We start from the raw sequence: 18,986 nt of genomic DNA, 5'->3' as shown, positions 1-18,986 counted from the left end.
CCAGGGTGCTTTTTAATTTTCCCTGGGCTCAGGTTAATAATACCCTACATTTCTGTTTGCTTCTCGTGCCTCCAACCTGTTTAGGGGATATGGCCCTGGAGGGTATTAGAAACCATGACAAGCCCATGGGCATCCAGGTATCTGTGAAAAGCAGAAGAACTTTGGTCCAAATGCCCCACATTGGGGTATCTTGCCACAGACTGAACTGTGGACGAAGGCTGGCTATTCAGCCACCTCAACTTTTGTGTCTCTGTGACGTTCATCTCGTTGTAAGCACCTGATTGGATAGCTAACTGAATGGGTAAAAAGGATGAAGGTTCCAGATGGTTGAGTTTTTACTGCCTTAATTAATACATCACCTCTATCAAGCTTCCCCAGCATTGGCCTTCATGCCCCCTAAATGGAATCTTAATAGTCCAAGAGGTTTCCTTTCTTTAGAAAAAATAATGTACCTTTGTCTGTCTAAAGTCGTTTGCTCGGACACATGACTTAGACTACAAAGGAGATTTAGGTTTGATGCAGTTAGAAAACAGATGGTGGATGGTGTGGCCGGGGGTTAAGAAAAAAAAAAACTATAAAATGTTCTTGAACAGATACAGATTGGGTAGAAAGTAAGAGATCTCAAGTGTCTCTTTATATGTATTTAACAAGAGAGCTCCTCTTATTGTAAGAGGACGTTCTAAAATATATTTTAGAAATAAACACAATTTACTTGTTAAACTTTCATTGTTATTGGCAAGTACTTTAAGAAGCCAGACTCTAAGTTTTTAATACTATAAAAAATTAAGTTAATTAAAAGTTATCCCATGTCAGGAGACTGAATGAACCACCACCAAAAAAAAAAAAAAAAAAAAAAAAAAAAAAAAAGGAAAGTTTCTCTTCTTTCCCCTTCCTTTCTTTCATTGTTAAGAACTGTCCTCTATTAACCCTGAGCTGCTTGGCCGTCAAGGTACCATGCAATGAGCTATGGAATCTCACAGGAAGAACCCACCTTATCAATATTTGATTTGCTGCTGACTCTGTAGGGATCCTGACATTCTCTGAACCGTGGCTTGGACTGTGTATCAGGTAGCCTGGATGTCCTATAGCCAGGTCCTGCTCCCCCCCCCTCCGCCCCCCCACCCCCCGTCCTCCCATCTCTCCCTCTCACTGCACCTGGGCTGGAGAGGATTCTGGGAGGCAGCTGGTTGACCCCTCCACAGCAGGGTGTGTAGGTGAGGGAGCGGGAAGCGAGAAAGGAGGGATGGGGAAAATGGTCAGAACCTTTCCTTCTTCTGAAAAGCTGGCAGAAAGGACAATTCTTCATGTTTGAGCTTTGCCAGCTCTTCTCTAACATGCCCCTGGCAGTTCCTTCCTTTGAGCTCTCGGCTATCCTTTGAAGAAGACGAACGGTTCGGGAAGCTGTGTGACCTTGGTAAGTCATTTTACCCCTCTTGGCTTCCTCTGGAGAGCACGGACATTGAATTAGATGATCCTATGGACCCTTCCATCTTCCAAGACCAATGTTTCTATTACCAGGCATGTAGAGGTAATCAATAAGGATTTATTAGATGAGTAAGTGATGCCAATATTCTGTTTCTTGGACATTCTGTAAAGGACAGTATAATACAGGATTACTTATACTGTAAATTTCACTTAGGAAGTGACTTTGTAGAGGGAAATAAACTCCTTTCTTGTGAGGCATTTAAAGTCTTCTGGGTGTGTGTGTGTGTGTGTGTGTGTGGACGTTGTTTCTTGTAACATCCTGTTGAGTGAGGGCAGGAAGGCATCCATAGGGATGACCACAGGGCAAGTGTGGTCACGTGGGCAGAGACCGTCTGTCCATCCGTCCGTGTATACATTGAGTGGCTCTGCAGGCAGTGTCTGAATTTTAAATCTCCACACATCCCTTACACCTTTTTTCTTTCTTTCTTTTTTTTTTTTTTTAACTTTGTGTGTATTTGCCATTTTCCTTGCCTTACAGCCTTTATTCAGGAGAGTGGTGAGGGGAGGTAGCCAATAAGTAAGTTATTTATTGTTTTTTCTGAAAAGCTTTGTGTAGCCAAAAGAGAAGACTGAGGACTGTCTTTGGATTCTGTTTTCCCAAACTGGCTTTTGGTCCCATTTTTGGAAACAGTTCACTCTGGTGTTGTCCACTTAAATTATCATATCAGATGTAAACGTATCCACACATATATTTTTGTAAATGTACACATAGGCATGTTGGCATGTCTAAAAGAATGAGGTTCTGGGAGTTCCTCTCGTGGCTCAGTGGTCAGGAATCCGACTAGTATTCATGAGGTTGCAGGTTCAATCCCTGGCCTCGCTCAGTGGGTTAAGGATCCAGCGTTGCTGTGGCTGCGGCATAGGCCAGCAGCTGCAGCTCCTATTCCACCCCTAGCCTTGGGACTCCCATATGCCACAGGTGCAGCCCTAAAAAGACGAAAAAAAGAAGGAGGTTCTTCAGAGGGCAACACATGGCTCAGTGCTAATGTGCACGCCTCACTCATTTCTGATATTATCTAAATAGCATAGTAAATACTATTTAGTATACTAAATCCTAAATTTTTCTGCCTCATACTTTTCTTATAGTTCCCTTATTGAAAAAGAAAAAAGAGAGAAAAAGAGTACTATGCTTTTGATTACATGGGAAAAGGGAGCTATCTTTATCTTTTTCCCACACAGTTTTACCTCAGTGAACAAACCAAAATCTGTTATTTCCTTAACCAGTTCAGTCAGTCATAGGTAAACCAACAAAAACACGAATTTAAAAATAATAGGAAAGGGAGTTCCCTGGCGGTCCAGTAATTAAGATTTGGTACTTTCACCGAAGCATCTTGTGTGGATTGGGCCATAAAGACCTGTACAGAGTGATCAGGCAAAACAACCCCATTTTAAACTGTGTGACTGTATTTAGGGTTTGTGGTCCTCTGTCTCACTCTCTTTGCTTCCCAGTGCTCACTGATTATTGAGAGGAAGCATATGTCTGAGATTCCACAGGATTTTTTTATCCAGTTCTCATCAATGTTTGATTTAATGTGACATCCCCACAGGCCAAAGAGCAAGAGGAGAAGGTGCCTGCCTGATGGTTCACCAGATAACAGGCTTGGAGCAGTTTAGGGTGGGCACTGCTTCCTTAGAAGAACTGATTGAAATTAGCCACTTTAGAGGTGGCTTTTATTTAAGACATGTGTATACTGTCACTGATGACAGAATAGAGACTTAAGGATATTATCAAGAAAATTAGATTTCAAGTGGAGAAATTAGAATATGGCCTGGGTAATAGGGAATTATTTTTAATTTTGTAGGAGTGGTAATGGCATTCTGGTTATGTAGGAAAATGTCCTTACTTTTTAGAGGCGCACGATGAAGTATTTGGAAGTGAAATGCCATGATGTCTGTAATTTCCTTCAGATTACCTCAGCAAAGAAAAAAAAAGGAGGTGGGGTTAAAGATGAAGCAAATATGCCTAAATGTTAATAGGTATTAACATTTAAATAGAAATGATGTATGCATGGACGTTTATTATACTCTGTTTTTCATTGTTTGAAAATTTCCATAAGAAATAGTTTAACACAAGCCAACAAACAAAAAACCCTCAGGATCCAATGTTTTAATGTTACAAAAATTCCATGTAAAATCTTACTGAGATAATATTTTTGCACATATGCAAGAAGGGAGCATGAACTTAAAATTTCTGTGAACTAACTGATAGGCAAAGGCAAATTTAAGGTTCTGAGATGGGGCTTCAGTTCTGAGAGTATGGTTAGTAACACATAAACTAGTACAAAATGAAAATCCTGGGTCGTTCCCATGGCGGCTCAGCAGTAATGACTCAGATTAGTATCCACAAGCATGTTGGTTCCATCCCTGGCCTCACTTAGTGGGTTACGAATCTGGCATTGCCACGAGCTGTGGTACAGGTCGCAGACAAGGCTTGGATCCCGTGTTGCTGTGGCTGTGGCATAGACCAGCTGCTGTAGCTCTGATTCAACCCCTAGCCTGGGAACTTCCATATGCCGCAGGTACAGCCCTAGGAAAAGAAAAAAAAAAAAAAAAAAAAAAAAAAAGAAAAGAAAAGAAAAGAAAGAATAAAAGAAAATCCTGGGCAAGAATGCTATTTATTGAATTTTCTTAATGCATTTAAAATTCCAGAATTGAAACTATACAAAAAGCACAGTACCCATTTAAAAATGAAGAGATGTTTGTTTTTATTTACCTGAGCTAAATGATGAAAAGTGTGGGGTTCTGACCTCAGGGCATGGTGGAATGTTGCTTGAAGAAGGTCACAGAAGTAAAAGGGATTGAGGAACTTGGATTCTTGGATAAGAAATTGAGAAGAAATTAGAGTAGCCAGTATCATGGCCATATAAGCTAACTGAGAGTCTGATGCTAATGATGTAAATTATGAAATGATAAACTGTACCGAGATGATTTTATTTTAATCATCTTTCGAATTACCAGATTTCTGTGCTTCTTAAAAATGCTTCCTTTATTTTTTGAACAGTAATTTTATTTTTTGAACACAGTAACCACAGTAGCTGTGTTCTACCCAAGTAATGTAATACCTTTTTGGTATGTTAGTACAGCACTTGTGTGGCACAAAATGTGTATGTTTATTTACTGCCATGAGGACACAGAAAGAAAACATACCTCCAGCAGCAAAAGGGTTGTTTCTACATAAAATTCTAGAGTACAGAGCTCAGCTTCAGCTGTGTTGACATCAAGCCCTTTGATTCTTTGCTGTACACAAACGCATGTCCGAAACTACAGGCATCATAATTAATATGTCACATTGATTTAAAAACATAAATATTACCCGCACAACCTTTGCAAGTCCTGGTTTTGTTTATACAGGGAAGGAGATCTATCCTTCTGAGTACATTTTTTTTCAGTTGATAAATATAAAATGGGCTCATTTTCAAGTATGGGGCCTCTGGTGAGAAATACATTTCACCAAATCAATATCACCATTTGAAAAGACTTTAAGCCCATAGTCAAGATGGAGGTCATTTGTAAAAGATACAAAGCCTCTGGTGAGCTTGCTCATCCAAAAACTGTTAGCTGCTGCTGACTTACAGGTTAGCAAAGCCTAGCTGTGCACTAGGAGGTGAAGACAGGCAAATCCAGACACTTCGAGTCCCTGGAATTTGCCTTTTAGCAAGAGCAGTGTGGTTCAATAGCTAAAGCCCTGGACTAAGAAATATCAGTCGTGGGATATTTTAAAGTCTTAAAATTTAAGTGAGTCTCTGTGGTTAGCCTTGCATTAGGCAAATGGTATTTTTCAAAAAGAAGCAGGTGCATTACTCCGGGGTTCCAGTCCTAGATTTTCCACTAATTTCTGACCTTGGTGTCTTAATTTGCCAAGTGAGAGCTCCCCCATTAAATAATTGCTGATGTTTTTCAAACCATTTACTCTGTGCCAGGCACTGTTTTGCGTGCATTACGTTACATGTCCCCAATTCTCACAACTCTATAAAAGTAGATATTCTGATTATGCCTCAATCATCAGTTAAAAGATTAGATATTCTGAGATAGTTAATGCTGGGTAATCAGAAGCTTTTAGAGTGGGACCACCCAGGGCCGTTATTTACGCAGAGAGGCAGTGCATTGTGGTGGTTAAGGGTGCAAGTTCTGTCCCCAAAAATGTGTGGTTTTCCAACATGGATCCTTCACTCATTAGGAATACGCCTTGGGCACATGCCTTTGTTTACCTCAAGTTCTTCATCTGTATCCTGGGGATGATAATAGCATCTGCATTCTAAGGTCGTTAAATGTGCAGTGCTTAGAACAGTCATTTGTCTTCTAGGAAGCTGTCATAAATGTTGTAGATGAGGAGGAGGAGGATGATAGTAAATACACACTATTGTTTGACTTAGATATGTTACAGTGTTATTAGGAGAACCTCAATCAAGTCAGAAAAAGGCTGCCGGTGGTAGTGATGGTCTTGATGGGGAGGGTGGCGTTATCACTATCAGTGATACGGATGGTTTCTTAGAGAAAGAAAATCATTACAATTTGAAGAAGCAAGGAGAAGAGCCCAGGGGGGCAGGAACATGTGTGTTATATTGTAATTCAGCAAAAAGTTTATAGAAACATAGTGACAGCAGGAACACACATAGCATGGAGGTCCAAATTTGGGTGCTTGTATGGAGTTGTTCCAGTTTCTCTGGATCATCAGAGACACATATAGAATGTTAGAGCTAAATGGGACCTTGGAGATGGTCCTGGACAACCCCCTCATTTTCCAGCTTACATTTCTATGAGAACAGAGTTTGCAGAAATTTGGCCAGGAGTGCTGTACAGTGAAGCCAGGGAAATTTGTGGTATGTTTAAAGAGGGATGTCAAGTAAGGATGAAGGGAAAGGGGGAGGAAGTTTTTTAGTTTTAAAGGGATCACCAGGTAGAAGAGCAAAGTAGAGAAGGGAGTGAATTTTCCCAAATTAAGTAAAAGAGAGAGGGAAAGAAAGAGGAAAGGAGGGAAGGAGAGACAGAGAGAGACTCTAATTTTATGCTAAACAGTGTTAGACTGGATTCGTGGTTAATGTTTAAAAGCCCATGATAAAGAAAATTTAAAAAAAAATTATTTCTAGGAACGTGGTTTCTAAAAGGAAAAGGAAGTTTGGAGGAGAGTTTTGCAGCATTGATGCTTCCAGCAAATGAAGAATCAATCCATTTGCAGCTGGTGTTGAAACTGCTAAGCAGTTCATGTTCATCTGTTACTATTCAGGATGAATCTCTCGTGGCTTTTTTTTTTTTTTTTTAAATCACTTTTAACTAAGTTTAAGCTTAGTGCTTTCTCTTAAATAACGGAGTGTCTCAATAGGAGCTAATGAATCAGATTAATCTGGCGTGGAGTTCTGAACAGGGGAGAGGGCAGGAATCCTCCTAAACACTCATAATGCTTTGCTGAGTTTCCTTACAATTCGCCCAAGCCAGGGTTAGGTTGGAGGGAGTTTCTCTGAGGGGTTTAAATGCTCCCCACTGCGTGTGCTCCCCCAGTTACAATAGCGTTGGTTACTGAATGAGGACTGGTTTGCCTGTCTACATGGAGAAAAAGAAGCCAACAGCCCTGAGGCTGAAGCAAAGATAAAGGTTTTTAATGGCTCTGAACCCACTTGTAGATTCTTCTTTACAGAAAGCATTTACCTTCCATGTCAGTATTTTAGACAGAGGTTTTTGGTCTGAATTTTTTTTAATTAAAAAAAGAAAAACATTACTGTTATTTCTGATCATAGTATTGTCTGCACTGTTGTAGGGTTTAGAGATATTGGCGGCTCTCCATTTTGTACCCCTCAACCTCAACCAAACCACAGACCACCTCCGTTGCTGGGAAGCTTCAGGAAAATGGGTGGAGCTGAGAAGTAAGGCCAGATTAGTTTAAGTCTGTCTTCTTTTGATGCTGCCTTCCCTGGCTTGTCCCACTGCAGCATCTGCTTGTTGTCCTGGGTCAGGGAATCAAGTTGGAGATGAAGACACTGAGGCTCAGTGTAGTTATATGCTTATCTGCAATCCCTCAGGAGCACAGGACACGCAAAATGAGAACTCAAGCTTTTATTAGTCTGGGTGGAGACCTCATAGGTCACGTTGCTTCTGCCCTAGAAACTGGTTGGACCTGTGAATGGCTGATTCACCTACCCTCAAAAGAAACCTTGGCTTTGCAGGTGCACGTTATACCACGAAGGTGACATCCTTTGAAAAAATGGCCAAGAGTAACATAAGGAAAGGAATTTTCTAGTGCTTTTGCATGTGAATTTTTAAAGCTCTAAAGCATCAAGGTAATTATGAGCAAGACACTTTCAGAGATGTGACTAGTGATGTCTGTGGTTGGCATTCTTTCTTGGGGCTCTAACTCACCCATGCTCTCCAAAACTTCATTCATCCATATGTGAATCCCAAATGGGATGTCCTGGTGAAGAACGAGAAATTGCTAGGGTTGGAGTTCCCCTTGTGGCTCAGCGGAAACAAATCTGACTCGCATCCATGAGTAGGCAGGTTCGATCCCTGGCCTTGCTAAGTGGGTTAAGGATCCAGCATTGCCACAAGCTGTGGTGTAGGTTGCAAATGCGGCTCGGATCTGGCATTGCTGTGGCTGTGGTGTAGAGGCCAGTGGCTACAGCTCCAATTTCACCCCTAGCTTGGGAACCTCCATATGCCATGGACGCGACCCTAAAAAGACAAAGAAAAAGAAAGAAAGAAAGAAAGAAAGAAAGAAAGAAAGAAAGAGAAGGAGAGAGAAAGCGAGAAAGAGAAAAGAAAGGGAGAGAAATTGCTAGGATCTGGTAAATGAAAGCCCATAAGTCCCTAGTGGGGAAGGAAAATATTTATATTTGGAGTGTGAAGACGTACCATTAGCCAGACTGTGATACATGCATCAAAACACAAAAACAAAATTAGAATATGTTCTCGAATGTTGGGGAAAGAATTGTTAGACAAATCTTGTTGGTGTTTAAAAAAAAAAAAAAAACTAAGTAGGGTTTTTTTGGAACAATACCAGAAGGAAGAATTAGAAAACAGGCCTAGGAAAAGAAATTCAGGGGAGAAACGCATAATTAATACTCATTAGTACTCACTTTGAAATAGTAGATCCTTATGTGAAAATAAGGGAAAATGCAAGGAACCTGAAAGTTTTCCAAGCAGAAGGTAATTTTTTTTCTTTGGAGAGAAGGCATGTGAGTTAATGAATGTAATCCTGAATTAAAGTGGAGAGAAAATTATGAGCACAAAGAAGAGAAGGAGGAGCAGGATAATTGTTTTTTAAAAGTTCAGCCTAATCTTACTCTGTCTTACAGTAATAGTATATCGGCCACAGAGCATGTAGCATTTAAACATCTCTTTGGGGGGGAATTGATTTGAAACTAGAAGAAGCCTTTTGAAAGTTAGAAAATGTAGCATTTGGATTTTTTTTCTTTCACATATTTATTTGAAATTTAGACAAGAGAAACTACATATAAAGCAAGCATTATTATGAACTAGAAAACGTCTTAAAACAGATAAGGATAGCTAGTGACTTCAATATATTGAAAGAGAATTTAAAATACTGAGTCTTACATAAGAACTACAAAATATTTCAATGGCAGAATTAAATGCAGAACAACGAAGCATAAGAAACTACTACCTTGTGATAGTTCTGTGATGAAGTTTTGTGAAATCACAAAATTTTTATCACAAAATTACAAAACAAGACGATTTTGAAATGGATGGCATTGATTTAATTAAATTCTATTAAGGCCCTGCTTTCTAAAACCAAGACTCAAAAAATTCAAATATCCATCACATTATTATGACTTTTCACAGAGTAGAAGTGATCATAATCATTAACCTGTATCTTTTTATTTCTGCAGGAAAATAAAAGTTTTATCTCCTGAGGAACCTTGAAGATTCTTTTAAAGGTGAAACGTTTCGTCTTTCGGTAAGGAAATATTTTCCATTATCTATCCACCTGTTGAAAAGAGAGCATTTGGACTAGAGGAAAGAAGTAACATGTATTTAACCTTTGCTCATTCTAACTGATGTCAAACATTATGACGAGGAGGGAAAGCAAGGTTTTTAAGTTAAATAAAACAAGTTAGGTGGACAAGTTTCATTTAAAAAGGTCAATTTGTTGGGAAAAAAAAAAGAGACCCTTTTTTGCACTTTCTCATAGACTGATATAATAGGATTCCCATCATCCAGCTTTTCTAAATAGTTAAGATATTTATTTAAAATTATATTTAGCAAAATCAGAAACTCGAGATTTTTCAGACAACAAGAATACTCCTAAACATAAATGTAAATGTATGGTGATAATAAAAAGTAGACTATTTTGAAAAATTTGAGAAACTGGTCACTGCTTTAAAAGCAGGTCAATGAATTAAAGTTAATTAAGATTTCAGCAGTAACAGAGAAGCTTAAACGCTGGGATAGACTCACAATATTGCTTTGTAGGATTATAACGTAAATGTAAACAATTAGTTTAATCAGGCAAGAACCTATCCTTTGTGTGTGACCTCTTTTCAGTTTTTGCTTGTGTCATACCGGTAATGTAAGAAAAGATAAGAAAAGATGAGACAGGCTAACTTTTTGAGCATAATAGAGTATTAGCAAACTCATTCTATTTTTGGCAGTAATTCTATTAGTGAGTTTACTTGCATGAACAGTATAAATTACATATATGAAAATCAGATGTTTTAAAGCAGATAAATTAAAAATACAGTTAAAACGTCTAAACAAGCATTTAGAGATGCTTTGAAGTATGTTATGAAGTTAAAAGAATAAAAGAAGCAGTTACTGAAATTATATATAGAATCTTTTATAAGGTCTACAAGTCTGTACATTCTAGCTTTGTCACCAATATCACATTTGGAAAAAGAAATAGATTGCAATGTTTATCTTCTGTTAACATATATTCTCAAGATTTAACAAGATTTCTCCTAATTTTAAAAACAATAATACAATTACATATGAATATTTTAAAAAACTGTAGTAGAGAGCTTTAGGTTTTTAAGAAATAGACGTAAAATTCATGTGATATAATATAAAATTTGGGAAGAAAAATACTAAATTTTGGTATGAATTTGAAGAATTCATTTCTAGAATACCTTTGTTTTCTCCTTATAAAGAAATTTATTATTAATATTAAGTATATGGATTAAGACGTGCTTAAATTACTTAATTAGGGTATACCAAACTTTTCAGGTTATTTTTAAAAGAAAAATTATGGTAACCTGGAAAAAAATAAAATTACTTTATTGTAATCTTTAAATGAAGCCTTTTATATATTATACCAATATTTAAATCTTGTATTTAGAAGGATAAAAGAAAAAGATGACTAACCTCCTAATGGAAAATATAATTTCATAGCACTGAGGAGAGAGTTGTAAGCCTGTGGTAAATAGACGAGGAGTTCAGTTTCATTTCTGACTTGCTTTTGAGCCTTTCTTTATGAATCATATATTTTAACATCAGAAGACTAATATATAAAACATGCATTAAATTTTTATGGTCCGGAAGCTATTTTTAAAATGGGGGGAAAAACAATGAAATTTTTCCTAAATTCTAACTAAAATGTTAAATGAAAATTAGAAAAATACAGAAGCTAAAATACTACAATGAACTAAAATTCAAAATATATTTGTATGTACAATTTTTAAGTCTCGGTATGTAGCATTTACCTTAATTGTTAAGGAAACTACATGCTATAACATGAGTGAAAAAAATGATGGAGAAGTATTTTGCTCATTGTAGTTTGCTAGATCAAAAAATTTAGCAATAAGCTAAAGCAATATTAAGGGACACATTTAAAATAGAATACTGTATAATAGAGTTTTGCTGAAGACGTTATCTTTCCACAATGTTTTGGGGGTTTTTATGTGTATTAGGATTTCTGAGGTCTGTGATTCGAAATTCCTGATACATTTTGACTGCTCTTTCAAATGGCAAAATGTTTCAGTGGAAAAACCAGACACTGCGTACATTTTATTTTATATTTGGGCATGAGAAAAATAGCAGATACTTTAGGAGAATTCTAGAGGTTTTTTTAGTGCATGCATCAAATACCAGACAATTATTTTGCCTGTCAGTCAGATAAACGTCTGAGCAAGTTAGTTTGTGTACGTACAGCTTAGATATTTAATTTATAGTGATGATACAGTGATCTCTAAATGTGATTGTCATCCTTACTGAAATTATGGGCAATATATTTAAAAGCAATGTATTTTAAACCTTATTTTTAATTAAAATAAGAAAGACTTTGAAGGAGTTCTTTCGTGAGTAAAATGTGCTTGTGCAGTTTTCTGAAAGAATGAAGTCTTTAGTTTATTTCTCAAATTATATTAAAATGTTTCTTTACCTATTGTTTGCTGATATTTTAAAGTCGGAAAGGAATAAATTAGCAGTAAGTTATATCGGATTATCCATAGAGAGAGAAAAAAGAAAGCAAAGTATGTTGGCACATAGGGTTTTCCCTTAAAAAAAATTAACTTGAAATTCAAAAGATATATTGCCCATAACTAATTTGTCTTATTAGGACTTATTTGGAGTTTCATGAATTATCTGAGTCAGATATTTGAGGAAATTCATCTTATAAAATGGAGAGATGTGGAATATTGTGGTCAGTTATAGGATAATCTTTCTCTCTTGTAACATGCCAGAACTTTAAAAACAGATTTTTAATTAATAAAGTTAGTACCAAAACCTCTAGGCTATACTAACTTAGAAAAATGCCAGAAAATTATAAAGGCGACAGGGAAGATTAATTGAAGTGAAATATCCCTTAAATGATAAACATTTGGTACTGTAAGGCGAGCTCTGGAGATAACAAAAAGTTCTCTGTCAGGGATAATTCTCTCGGCAGCTGAGGTTGCTTATGAGATAGAAGGAGGCGCCGAGATAGCATAATTGTAGTTGCTGGACAAAACTTCCAAAGTTATTTTCGGATCGTGAGGATAAAGTAAGTGCAACAATTGGGTGTTAGGAGGGGGAGGGAGCAGCGCCAAACCCGGCGCCACGACAGGGTTAACGGCGGCGCCGCCCGGTGCACTCTGGGAGTTGTAGGCCGCGGGCATTGTGGGAGTTGTCGTAAAAGTTCGCTTTCTTGCTGTGATGGCCGCCGGGGAGGCAGGAGTTGGAGGGTTTTGCCTTTTTGGACGGCTTGGGGGGCTCTCTGTACCGTTAGAGGGCCACCAGCAGCCCCCAGGTTGCCATGGGCCTGTTAGTCGTGTGCTTGGGAGGTGGGAGAGCGGCCTGACGAGTTAATTTGGGGCCCTATTGCCGTTAGAAAGGCCAGGGGGCCTTTGACGGCTACCGGCTAGGTGAGGGGCCTCAGCCTTCTGGATCCTGACTTTCTGGCCTTTTGCCTCTGGAATATCTGTGTGGCTAGCACCTAAGCGTTTTGGAGTCTGCATTATTTTGTTGTGGTTTGTGACCTGAGCCCCTCCCCCCTTTCTTACAGCGTTCGACTCTGTCCCTGTAGCTGTTGATGCTCACTATCCTGTTTGGGGTTGGGTTGGGTTCGTTTTCTTGGGTCTGGTGGGCTTCTTTACAAGAGCTGGGATTTTGGAAAGTTGTAGACAGAATATCAGGGTGCTGTGTTTCTTGTTTCAGATGTGGGAGATTGCATGAGTTATCAGCCTGCGTGTAATTCGCTTTCTTTTGCAAGTAGTGAACTTGCCCTTGTTTGCCAATGCTGAGAAACAGTGGCAGGCAGTTTCTGCTTGTGAAATGCTTTTCTGTTAACTTGGATGTGTTCTGAAGTTTTTGGAGCCTTCAGAAAAGTGTTTTGCAGTTGTTTGTAGAAAGGTATTGGGTGCAAAAATGAGTTTAAAACAAATGCCAGCCTCACAAGTACATGTAGTTCTAGGGAGTAAGCCTCTTTGGCTGCTCAGATGCTGTAAAGTTGTTTGGAAACTTTTGTGGGAATCAGACTTGCTTGTAGGTGTGTTACCTTACTCTTGGCTCACAGGTTTTTCTGCATGTCAGGACACTTTGATCTTTGTTATTGAGTACTTTCTCATGGTGTGGCAAAAATGCAACACTGTACAATGACATGTGTCAGCATCTCAAGATAACACCAGATTGCCAAGCAGCTCAGTACCTATTTTTACCGGTGATTTCCGAACAGGTCAGCACCTGCCTTACTTATATACTTGGACCTCACTCTTTCTGCTGCCAGGTATTGCTCCATAAATTTTGCCTTATTTCAGTAGTCTGGTTGTTGTCTGTGTAACTGAGGCCAACCTGGCCATGAAAAGGCATTTCTCGGACAGAGTTATTTAAAAGCTCCCTACTCCCCGCCCCCCAAGTAGAACTGGTGTCTAGAAAGGTTTTACACTCACGTTTGGTGAAGTAGGGATTTGAAATAATGCACAGTAGGTGTTTTGGAAATCAGCCATCAGTTTTTAGTTTGGGGTACAGGCCTAATGACAGAAATGATTAAAGAGAGTAAAGAAAATTATGTTCCATTTTTTTCTGGTATTTTGGTGTCTAAAACCTATTTCTGTGTTATTGCCTTGGACTACTTCATATATCATTGAAAAGCCATTTGATGCTTTGTGGTGAAGTGAGTTTTCATAATTCTCTTGCCTGGGTTTCCTTAGTACTTGACAATTTGAGAGTATAGCAATGGTAGAAAAAGGAGCAAAGCTGGATGGGTTTGTATGTGCATTTCTATTGAATGTGATTTCAGGTATTAATTGATAGACTGACATTGTTGCTTGCTGTTCAGGTCACTTCATTTCTGCTGCTGGTATAAAATGTGTTTTATAATACATATAAGTCATTTCCTTTCTTCTGACCTGACCCTAGTGTATCTCAGAATATTTACCAGTTTTCCAGTTGAAAAAAAATTGGGAAACATTTTTAAATGATCTATATTGTCCATATTTGTTATGGTTTGGTGATGTAGTAGAGTAACTGGTGAGATGGTTCTATATCTCAAAAAGACTGGATAGCTGGAAGCTGTAGATTTTAGAATCATTCAGGATCATTCAAAACCCACCATAATGACAATTTGCTTTGAAAGAAGGTGCATAAATTTTGAATTGCCAAGTTACCTCTGACTTAAGCAGAACAGATGGTTCATAAGAAAGTGCTTTGAGAGAGGATGAGTATATATAAGTTTAGAGGCAAACTTATCAATGCATTTGCAAAGAGCCCTTCTGGACATGCATAAGTAGACATATCTCTTGACAAAATGCTGACGTTTTACACCCCAAAATTCTGACATTTGATCTCTGAGGCCTTTATTGTGTACTCTGCTTTCTGGCTCCAACACTTCAGTTCTGCTGCTGGTGTAAAATGTGTTTTGTAATGCATAAAGTCAACAGGAGTTTTAGGAAGGATTAAAAACAAAACCAAAAAAGCATGACAAAGTCCACTACCTTTTGGAGAAGATGATCCCTGAGATTATGTATTGCGTACATGTGTCAAAAGCTGTCTTTTTGAAACTTAGACTTCCCGTGGTTTGATGAAACTCCTTTCAATGAGATAAAGCAAAGAGAAACTTTCCTGACCTAGGTGTTATAAGTGAAAGCCTTTGGTTCTGCTGTTCTTTCAAAAAGAAACACAAACTTAGTTCCAGATATAGGCATACTTTGTTTTATTGTGCTTCACTTTATTGCACTTTGCAAATGCTGAGGTTTTTTGTGGGGATTTCTTTGTTTTTTTGGTTTTTTGGGTTTTTTTAACAAATTGAAGATTTGTTGCAACCATGCATTTAGCAAGGCTGTCAGTACCATTTTTCCAAATGCATTTGCTTGCCTTGTGTCTTCATGTCACACTTTTATAATTCTCACAGTATTTCAGACTTTTTTTATGATCGTTATGTTTGTTATGGTAATCAGTGATCTTTGATGTTACTGCTGTGACTGACTGAAGGCTTAGACAATGGTTAGCATTTTTTAGCAATCAAATATTTTTTAGTTAAGGTCTGTACATTTTTTAGACATGTTGCTATTGCACATGTAATTGACTACAGTACAGTGTGAACATTACTTTTATGTGCACTAAGGAACCAAAAAAATTTGTGTGACTTGCTTTATTATAATATTCTCTTTATTACGGTGGCCTGAAACCAAACCTGCAATATGTTCGAGGTATGCTATAATAGAATTTGGAAGATAATAAAAACTTAAGATTTCATTTTAGATTGTAGCCAAAATTTGGTAATATTTGGCGGGGGGGAAGGAATATTTGTTTGAGGCTTTTACTCAAGTCCGTTCTAATTATTTCCTATACAGAATTGTTCATTTTGCTGAAAGTAAGCTCTCCCTTTTTTTTTTTTTTTTTTTTTTTTGGTCTTTTTGCCTTGGGTTCCCAGGCCAGGGGTCCAATCGAAGCTGTAGCTACCAGCCTACGCCAGAGCCACAGCAACGCGGGATCCAAGCCGCGTCTGCAACCTACACCACAGCGCTCAGCAACGCTGGATCCTTCACCCACTGAGTAAGCTCTCTTATTAATGTATTTCTGTATCTGTGAACATTTAGGAGAGGCAAAACTGCATATAGAAGACAACAAATCACTGATTCAGAATTTGCCCTTATTTTTCATTTACATTATTTGGAGAGGAAGAATTATTGATTGTAGTTTATGCCCTTGTATGTGTATGTTGTTTTTTGAGTTTAATACATTTGTTTTTAGATTGCAAGACTCTTAAACATAGAGTATATCTCCACTGCTCACCTCCATTTTCTTGAAGGATTATAATGTTTCTGGGAGAAAGAGGAAAGGTATTTAAATTTTTTCCATGCCCGTCAATGAGTTTTATTTTTTGATTCTTCTTCCTATATATATTTCCAGGACAGAATATATTATCTCTGCTCTCCTGGACCTTATTTTTTTTTTAAGCCAGAGTGTTAGGCATATGATTTGTATGGGCAAGACACAGCAAACCCAACAATTACTTGAAAATACTGTGTCTAGGGGTTCCCGTCGTGGCTCAGTGGTTAATGAATCCTACTAGGAACCATGAGCTTGCCAGTTCGGTCCCTGGCCTTGCTCAGTGGGTTATGGATGCGGCGTTGCCATGAGCTATGGTGTAGGTCACAGACATGGCTTGGATCTGGTGTGGCTGTGGCTGTGTCGTAGGCCAGCAGCTACAGCTCCGATTGGACCCCTAGCCTGGGAATCTCCACATGCCCCAGGCGCAGCCCTAGAAAAGACCAAAAAAACACAAAAAAACAAAAAACCTGTGTCTAAATTTTAAAATACTAATTCATTTCAGTCAGGAAGAAAACAAGATCATGCGCGTACATGTCATATATCCTGCCACTTAAAGCACTCTAGCTACATGTTAAAGCTTCAGAAGACCTTAAGAGATCATTTGCTCTGTCCTCTGTCTGCCTTGTTTTTCTTTTTGTTTAACTTTCTGCCTCCATGTGCCTTTCGGTTCCACACTTAAATGACACTTTAGTTTGGAATTTGTTTTTCCAAATTAATTTGCTTCAACTTTAAAAGCGATTTTTATCTGAAATAGTCATAATAAGGACATTTTCATAAAGGATTCTTGTCATATTACAGTTTTTTTTAATAAAAATGCTATACTTATTATATTTTCTGTGCTGGGGAAAAGTGAGTTAATAACTACCTTAAACCTGAGCACAAAGTGCCTGAATTTGGCCTGCAAAAAAGTCCAGGGCATATGACTTTAATTTGCTTTTCTGTAATTAATAGTCTTTAGTTAAATGAAGAGATGCATGACTTGTATTTCAAACAAGTTTATCTGAAGACATTATTACTTCTTGCTTGACACTCATGAAATACATATTTGTGAGAAGTTTTACTGAGACTATTAGAAGTCTTTGAATTCACATAACAGAAGAATGCAATTCTGTGTGTTTACTAACCCCCCAAAAAACTATTTGTGTATGTCTTTCATAGTTTGCTTTTTTTAAAATAAGTTTTTTGAGGGGGTGAGAGCCATATTGTCAATGAAATTGTATTAAAAGAGTGGGTGACATGTTCCTTTTTATTTTAGTATTGTCCAAAGGTATAAAGTATATGCAGTTTATGAGGGAAAAGAAAAGGCCCATTGTACTAGAAAGTTAAAATGAAGACATCAGTGATTTTAAACTTTTTGTGCCATTTCTTATAATTACTCTGTTGTAGAATTTGAATTTTTAATGTAATAGGGTTAATCTAAAGTTTTTTTGGGTTTTTTTTCCGGGTCTTTTTAAGGCCACACCCACAGCATATGGAGATTCGCAGGCAAGGGGGCAAATTGGAGCCACAGCTGCCAGCCTATACTACAGCCACAGCAATGCCAGATCCTTAACCCACTGAGCGAGGCCAGGGATCAAACCTGCATCCTCATGGATGCTAGTCAGATTTGTTTCCACTGAGCCACAACGGGAACTCCCCTTAAAGATATTTAGGAAATGGCTTATTCCTTGGTAAGATCCTATAAGATGTAGCATTAATTTTTTGACACACATAGATTGAAGTAATTTTTTTTATCATAACAAAAGGTTTTTAAGAGTTCCCATTGTGGCTGTGCAGGTTAAGGTCCCGACGTTGTCTCTTTGTGGATGTGGGTTTGATCCTGGCCTTGTTCAGTGGATTAAGGATCCAGTGTTGCTGCAAGCTGCAGTGTAGGTCATAGGTGCAACTGCGATCTGGTGTTACCGTGCCGTGGCTGTAGTATAGGCTGCAGCTGCAGCTCCAGTTTGACCCCTGGCCTGGAAACTTGCGTATGCCATGTGGCTGTAAAAAGAAGAAAAGGCGGGGCTGTTTAGAGGGAAACTAATAGTGAAGTAAATGAAGCTGTCATATTTTGCTACCTGAGGAGAAAAACTTGGAAAAAACGTAATTTTTATAAATGAGAAGTTTTGAGATATGTGATGTAAGTTTTTATAAATCAGTAGGAAAAGATGGAAAGGCTAAGCCATGGTTTGACAATTCACAAAAGAAAAAAAATCAATTAATAATGTGGCAGACTGTTTTCCAAAGTTGGCCACAACATCTTCCAGCTCGCATGCTCTTCTGCAGTGTGATATCACTTTCATCAAAAGGTAGCATCTCTCTACTTCCTTGATTTTGGGTAGGGCCTTTGACTGCTTAGACCAGGAGAATATGGTAGAAGTTCCAGTTGTTGCTTTTATCTCGCCTGACAACTTCTTCCTGTCTTATGGAAGCCAGCCACTATGTAAGAAGTGTAATTACCCTGAAAGCACTACATTGTCAGAAGCCCAAGGTCATGAAAAGAGGCCCTGGAGGATGAGATATCAAGTAGAGAATTGAAGAAGCACCAAGAAACCACAAGTGAAGTGTAAGTGAAGAAGACATTTTGGAAATGGATCCTCCAGCCGCACTGCCTTGACTATTGCTGCGCAAATCAGGTGAACTGCCCAGTTGGAGCCCCTCCCAATTTTTGACCAATGACGTGATGAGCAAAATAAAATGGTTTTTTTTTTTAAACTTCTGAGGTTTTGAGTGCTTCATTATGCATCCGTAGATAACTGTAAAAATACTGAGAAACAAATTTCATAATTTATGATAGAAAAGAGTATTGGTGAATACATTTGCAAGTCAAT

At 38.1% G+C, this 18,986-nt stretch overlaps 2 long non-coding RNA genes across 3 annotated transcripts in view; both read left to right on the top strand.

The window, feature by feature from the left end:
• The window catches only part of LOC100521654, a 132,390-nt gene that overhangs the window by 92,826 nt on the left and 20,578 nt on the right, over positions 1–18,986 (top strand). For both annotated transcript variants that reach the window (XR_002341493.1, XR_301659.3), the window contains one exon: positions 9,324–9,391. This is a non-coding gene — a long non-coding RNA (uncharacterized LOC100521654). The remainder of the gene's footprint in view (positions 1–9,323; positions 9,392–18,986) is intronic.
• LOC106509367 lies at positions 15,846–18,867 on the top strand. The gene is made up of 2 exons (XR_002341495.1): positions 15,846–15,897; positions 18,588–18,867. It is a non-coding gene; the product is annotated as an uncharacterized LOC106509367 (long non-coding RNA).

The sequence above is a fragment of the Sus scrofa genome, chromosome 2 (assembly GCF_000003025.6).
Source record: "Sus scrofa isolate TJ Tabasco breed Duroc chromosome 2, Sscrofa11.1, whole genome shotgun sequence".
Classification (NCBI taxonomy): domain Eukaryota; kingdom Metazoa; phylum Chordata; class Mammalia; order Artiodactyla; family Suidae; genus Sus; species Sus scrofa.
Note: the sequence above shows the minus strand (reverse complement) of the source record. Positions and strands in the feature narration are given on the sequence as shown.